Here is a 7,547-nt window from a genome sequence, read left to right as displayed (position 1 = left end):
GGACGGATATACTATACATTGGCTGTATTTAAATTAACCATGTTCTCAATGATAAATTTCACTAGCGTCATTTCTCAAAGACGTTTAGTTTTTTTTTTTTTTTTACGTATTGTTGATGATCGATATATCTCATTAATATTATTCTATACATGCATGGTTGGATTATTAGACTTTTGATGTGTCTATTTTTAGTAACATGCAATTTTTTTTTAGCCTGGAATCACTAGATATATATATTTTGTCATTTTCCATGCCTATAGACTTTATGGAGCAACAAATTGCATTGAATACAAGAAGGCCAAAAAAAGTGGACCATTAGAACATAATTAAGATTACATGTAAAAATACTTGGAAATGTACTGCATTAATGAATATCTGATGCCCACAAAAATGGAGTGTGAAGGAGACTTCTGTCCTAAATATTTAATTGACGAAAGACAATAATTGGTGATGTCGTTGATGCATTTATATGTGGATTAACTATTAAAAAGTAAGCACGCAAAGGGTTATTGAATTGAGAAGGGTGGTGCTACAAGGACCCAAAGATGTGAGACCCTACATGGGACAGATGAGGTGTCGCCTCCCTGTCCCATGATGCACTGTTCATGAACAGTGCGTCATGGGACAAGGAGCCGACACCTCACATGTCCCATGTAGGGTCCCTAAGATATTTTCCAATTGAGAATGAGTTTAATAATACTAGTTAACTAATCTCTCCTCTCTGTGTTATCCTATCTATATGATTTACCTATATTTTCTAGGAATATAACCCTAATATCTTCTCCTTGTTTATCTTTATTTATTTTACTTTTTTTTTCCTCTTTTGAATATGTATCGCAGAAATAGACGTTAAAAAGATACATATTAAAAAAAAAAGATACATATTTATATGATAAGATCTATGTTCGCCACTAAAAGTTAACCAAGCAGTAAAAGTCTTTATTACATAACTTCTCCTATGATTTTGGGGGACTTCACCTTGTATGGGCCTAATATTGGCTTAATTGAGGCTTAAACAGGGCTCAAGCAAAATTATTTCCAAAAACAAAATTAATTAATTAAAAAAGGACACAAATTTGTGTTGCAAGATAAACCAGGCCCTTTTTCATGCATAACTTTAGGAACACACCGTTATTATTGATCCCCCTCTCCTAAGTAAATCAACCACACATCAAAATCATTTCCACAAGATTTGGAGGCAAAATTATAGGCCACATGGACTCATGTGCACTTTAACATATATAAATATATGTAACAATATATAACATCTTGTAACAAAATAAAAAAACATAGTGTCTCTCTTTGTTGATGAATACACGCCAATGTGTACACTCTGTTTTTTTTAACATATTCCCAATTTATTTTATAGTGTATCTATTTATTTATTTATTTAAAGGCTGTTGTCTTGGGCAGAGAGAAATTTTTAGAAGTTACAAACTTAATCTAATACCTTATCCTTAATTACTTTTGTTCTTTTCTTATTCGAGGGAATAAAATTAATCCTTGAGTATCCTTTTCCTAAGAGACAAAGCTCGCGTGATTAAAATAATTAACGACCTCGGTCTCGACCTTAATCACAGTCATAATCTTCTTTTCTTTATTTCTCAAAATTGATCAGGATTTTTATTTTACTTTTTTTTTTTGAGAATAAGGATGGAATACCCCAAAGGTATTCCAGCCAGAATTTTTTTACTTTATATTAGGAATTGATCTTATTTATAAAGTATCCATAATTTTCTTAGGAATTGATCTTATTTATAAAGTATCCATAATTTTCTTAGGAATTGATCTTATTTATAAAGTATCCATAATTTTCTTAGGAATTGATCTTATTTATATTAGTCATAATCCAATTTTTTTTTTGAGAATAAGGATGGAATACCCCAAAGGTATTCCAGCCAGAATTTTTTTACTTTTTATAGTCATAATTTTCTTTTACTTTATATTAGTAATTGATCTTATTTATAAAGTATCCATAATTTGATTACGGCCCCAAGAAAATGATGTTATAAATGGTTTTGTGTTATTATCATAAAAGTTACAAGGAATGTCAACTCTAAAGGAACCTTGCAATGTGCTTTCATTTACCCTTGCCATTAATTATAAGCATCTTGAAAAAGGAGATTTTGTTCTATGAAAAAGAAAGACTAGGAAGAAAAACGTAAATAAAGGCAATATTAAAGAAAAATTGTGAATTAAAGGAGTATAAGAAAAAAAAATTGTGAAGTAAAGGAGTATTCTTTTTGGAAAGCCTATTTTCTAAAATTGGCTGTCAGCTCATTTATAATTTATAAACTAAAGCTACTAAACCCAAATCGCTCCCATGCGATGAGTTTTAAAAAGAATTGGGTTTCAATTCGTAGCCGTAGTTACATGCAACTAAGATATTTAACGCCAATTGCAACTGTTTGTTTCGTCTAGATTGATAAATTATAATTACAACTACAATCACAGCGAAATCACGTCTGGTTATATCTTTAAAACACTAAGTTATCACCAATTGCAATTACATTTACAACAAACCAAACAAAATCCTTGATAATTGGTAAAAGAAAAAACAAAGATGATAGTGAAAAGTACAAAGAACTTTATATGGTGTTGACATTCAATGTGTTAACATTTTGAAAAGAGTGGAACCGGTGCTTTGTTGTGGTACCAATGTTCAGATTTCTTCAACAAAATGTACTTGAATCTTAGATAAGAGGTGAGAATCTTTGAGCATTCATATGATACGCAAGTACCATGATGGATCTTCGCCAAGTACTTCCTATGTAATGACTTAAGGACACATTTTCAAAACCAATCTATTTAGAAACTTAATTACAAAAAACAACCTATTAGCAACTTAATTATCAAAATCAACCTAGTTTCAGCCAACTGGCTGAAACTGGGTCGATTTTGATAAAAAATAGTTACGAAACCTCACGGGATTTCAAATCCCGCGTGTGAAGTTTAACAATACGTTTAAACTTCACGGGACACGTGACTTGAAGTCCCGTGAAGTTCCGTAAATTATTTCGTCGAAATCGACCCAGTTTCAGCCAACTGACTGAAACTAGGTCGATTTTAGCAATTAAATTCGAAATGGATCGATTTTTGCAATTAAGTTTCTAAATAGGTTGGTTTTGAAAATTTATCATTTTTATTAATACTTTGATCCCGTGGAGACTATAGGGTACGTATATTCAACAGCTAAAGGAGAGTTTCGAATCTCTTTGCAGCACACTGAAAATATACAAATGCTTCCCTTGCGGTATATTGATATTATATAACATTTGTTGGATATTTATTACGAAAAGGCAATTTTGCCTTTATGTTTTAGTCCTACATCGGAAAATTGAAAAGAATCCTCTCTCCCTCAACCCTATAAATACACCCTTATTCACATTCTAAAAGATAAGAAAAAGGTTTTCTCCTCTCCTCTGGTTTAAAGAAAATTGTTTTTCCCCTCTATAAATTTTGTTATTAATTTTTTTGGCAATCTTCTTCATCTGAGCTGAAGCTCTGTACTCTCGCCCGAGTACGGAGGTCGGCCGTTTCCGGGGGCTTTTACCGCTAGGGGGAGAGAACCATTTGTGCCAGGGCGATAGGCGGGTTCTCAATCTTCTAAGGCAGTGAATACACGACTGCTCCCGTCATGCCAGATTTAATTGTTTATTTTATTCGGATTTATTTTATGCTATAATTTTAATTATTTGATAAATTTCCAACAACATTCACATGACTTGTACAGATAACGAAAAGATAATTTTGTTCGAACATCATGAGGCCTGTGTCTTAATACAAAAATCGTAATAATAATTGACTAACCTTTATAGTACAGGACATGTATTTGTAATTACCCCTGGTAGAAATTAGGATTATTGAGATAATTAAAGAGTGTCAAAATGAAAGAGACCTAGAGTAGTATTAAGCATTATAAGTCTCAAGATTTCTGTATCTTTTTTCTGCTCATGAGCCTACCATATCCTATATTCTTAATTTGAAAAACTAAGAAAAAATGTCAATAAACACAAATCGGCAATTTGCTTTCAAAGCTCATATTGGCAAAGGGGTGATAGGAGAAAGAGAGCAAATAGGTGTGGTTTGATTGTTTAATTGATGATAATATGTTTGATGAGCATATAGAACTAGTTTAGTATATTATTAATTCTTACATACCTACGTAATAGTGAAACCAGAGATCATATCTTCTTTTCATGTAACACAGCCAAAACAGTATGGAAGCACTTTAGCAATTACCACATACCCTTCATTTGGCCAACATCGTTCGATGGTCTTCTATCAACTGTTGAATCTCTGCACAAAATGGATGAAATTTTATGGCGTACTATTTTATCTTCAGTGTCCTAGTTTATATGGACTTCAAGAAACAAGATTGTTTTTGAGCAAAAATCTTTCTCCGTCCAATCTATCATTAATTCATCTATTGTTGCTTTACATGAATGAGCAGGATCTGTAAGAAAGAAGGATGCTCTCAAGTTAGCAGGAGCTTTAGAAGATAAACCAATCCCAAGGAGCAGTGGTTAACATCAACAGTTAGTTTCTGGTGGAAAATGTACATAATATTTTTGTAGTATGTTTTTTTTTTGGTTTATAATTGGTTTATAGAAAATTTAATTTCTTTATACTATATGTATGTCCGGCTTTGGTTCTCTTTTATATCCATATCAACGGTGAATGACGTCAAGGACCTCTCTTCACCTTCATGGATGTTTTGGAGAAGAAGGTTATACATCACTAGTTTTGAGAAATTAAGTTTTCTATCTACCAATTTTTATTGGATACAGTTCGTATCCTTCTTGTGTAAAGATACCTATATCCCTTGTTTTTTCTCTCAAAAAAAAAAAAAAAAAAACATTCCTACGTAATAAATTGAAAAGGCCTAAGGAATTAATCACATGTTTTGAGCCGGGATTTGCTCCTGATTTGTTGTAACATTATCTAATTTCAACTTGTTATGGCTTGATTAATTATATTTCTTGTAGCAGAAGTCTTTAGGGGGATCAAATTGATTCTCGGTGCATAGTTTAGTTATGACTTTCAAACCTTGGAGCACATGCTAGGATTGTTCAAACTGTTAACTTATGAGGAACAGCTGGTTGCTTTATAAAAAAGAACATTACATAAGGAAATGTCTGGTCATTATGTTATGCTTAATGTGAAATATCTATAGGTTAGGCAGAATATGTTTTTTAGAAGTGGCCTTGTGTAAAGGTAGGAACGGTTCGTAGAGTTGGGATTAAGATGAACCAACCTAGGTCTAATAGTATTAATAGTAATGAACATGAAGCATTCTATCCTTTTGGATTCAAATCCTCTCTAATTAGGTACTGGTAATTGGAGAATGTTCAATTATCCCAATTGTATTCTGTTATTCCAATTCCAACGGTAAAAAGTCATGTAAAATCTTCACTGTTACAATGCCGATTATCACAATAGTGGGTTTAAAGACAATGGTGTGGTTTTCAAGATAATATTTAGATTCCCACCTGGCTTAATCTTAGCCCTTAAAATTGGAATGAAGGGTAAAGATTAGGATAATTAGACACTCTTCAATTATCACCTAATTGAAGAGAATCCTAACCCCTGTCATTTTATGTTATTGAAGGTAAATATCATAAACGTTTATGGAAGATGATCTTAGCACACCATCAATTTCTAGTAAATTCACATGTGTCAACCTCTTCTAGCTAGGAAATGAAAAGAAATTTTTTATTAAAAATAATGGGAGCAACTATAAGACTGGTGAAGTATATCCTTCCTTTTACTTGTCAATTTTAGAACATCAAGGGGAAACAACATTAGTTTGGCTTTTGACTCATGTTATATGAATATTAGTTTGTTCTTTGTAAGTGTTCTCTAGTTTTTAATCCATCAGTACAAATTTTTTTGCATGTTATAATTACTTAGGTCGTGGGGGTCAGGATATAGGTTGCTTGTGTTATACCACTAGAATGTTACTTATCCAACACATATTATATTAGTATAACTTGCAAATATGGCATTGCTTATGAACAACCAAACTAGCACATACTTGTATTTTTCTAATTTTTAGCATGGTATGTTTGATTACGTTAACCAAGTCATTAATTTAGCTGTTGCTTGTGCATTGTGCAAATGGTTAATGCCTTTAAGAAAATTAAAGATTCACAGATTCGTAGTAGACCATTTTGATAGACCCATTAATACACTCTTTGGTCTTTATTGGGGGGCTACATGTTGTTTTCTTGTGAGCCAATTTCATTAATAAAAGGACATAGAAAAATGATAGTGGTCATCTAAGTGTTTTCCTTAATTGAAGAAGAAAATATTCCGATCGATGTTAATTAGTTTTCCTTGAGGAAGAGATAATTAATCAGCATATACGTATGAGCAAATATTTAAGCGTTGTTTTGGCTTATTGATCTTGATTTTGAAAATTCGGAAATTGTAAGAAATCTGAAAATTCCCAAAATTTTCCAATTAGTGAATATTTGTTTAATTTGGTTGAAAGAATAATAGAGTGGAAAGTTATTTTGTTCTTAAGCCTACATTTGTTCTTTATTGGGTGTTGCAACTACATTTTCGTGCTGCAACTGCATCTAACTAAACACTCAAAGTTCTAGTTGGAACAGCATAATGTCCTACTACATCAACCTAAACAAATGCATGATGTTGCAACTATATATATTCGTAGTTCCAACATCTAATCAAAATATGCGCTTAAGGAACCTGCTGTTAAGCACTTACGCCCAAGCATCTAATCAAAATATGTCTGAAAGAAATAACAAGAGTTAAAGGGAGAAACACATCTATTACTACTTTTAGATATTTATTTTTATCTTTTTACCAAAGCTACTGGGTTAGTTTAAACTTCATTTTGTTTTTTAAGCTCGCTTTCAAAGTCACTCTTTGACTCAAAATACAACAAAAAAATTATTTGTAAACTCGCTTTGTATTCAAACAATTTGACATATGGTTTAAGTTGCTATATTTCACTTTAACTTGTTATATTTCTTTTCAAAATGATTAGGAATGTGATGTATTAAACCAAATGCTTAAAGCATTATGTTTAGAACTTTTTTATTAGCGCCTGCAATAGCTCAACTTGTCATTTTAGCTTGGTTGACATGTCACATGATAATTACGTGGTGAAACTAACTTTAATTTGCAGTTTAATTAATTGGGAAAAAAATGATGATTTGTCATCTAAGCCGAGGGCAGAAGAGTGCCATTAATTGACCCAAACTCATATGTTAATTGAAGGTGCTAATAAATTAGTTTAGGGACTATAATTCATGACACTACTGTAGCACAACAAATGTATTTATTTATGATTAAACAATTTTGATTGGCCTAATACTGTTGTTGCTTGTGCTTCTTATGCTAATGCTTGTAATTACTACTACTAATAAGATAATGACTACCTTTATGAAAATAATAATAATAATAATGACACCAACAAACCTTAAAATGCTTGAATTATTGCCAAACTTGTGATTAGTTAGCCGGTTTGTGATGTTTAAGTTGATTGTGATCCTTGTGCCAGCACACTGTCGACGTAT

This window comes from Asparagus officinalis, chromosome 10 (assembly GCF_001876935.1).
Source record: "Asparagus officinalis chromosome 10, Aspof.V1, whole genome shotgun sequence".
In the NCBI taxonomy this organism is placed as follows: domain Eukaryota; kingdom Viridiplantae; phylum Streptophyta; class Magnoliopsida; order Asparagales; family Asparagaceae; genus Asparagus; species Asparagus officinalis.
This window is presented reverse-complemented; position numbering follows the sequence as displayed.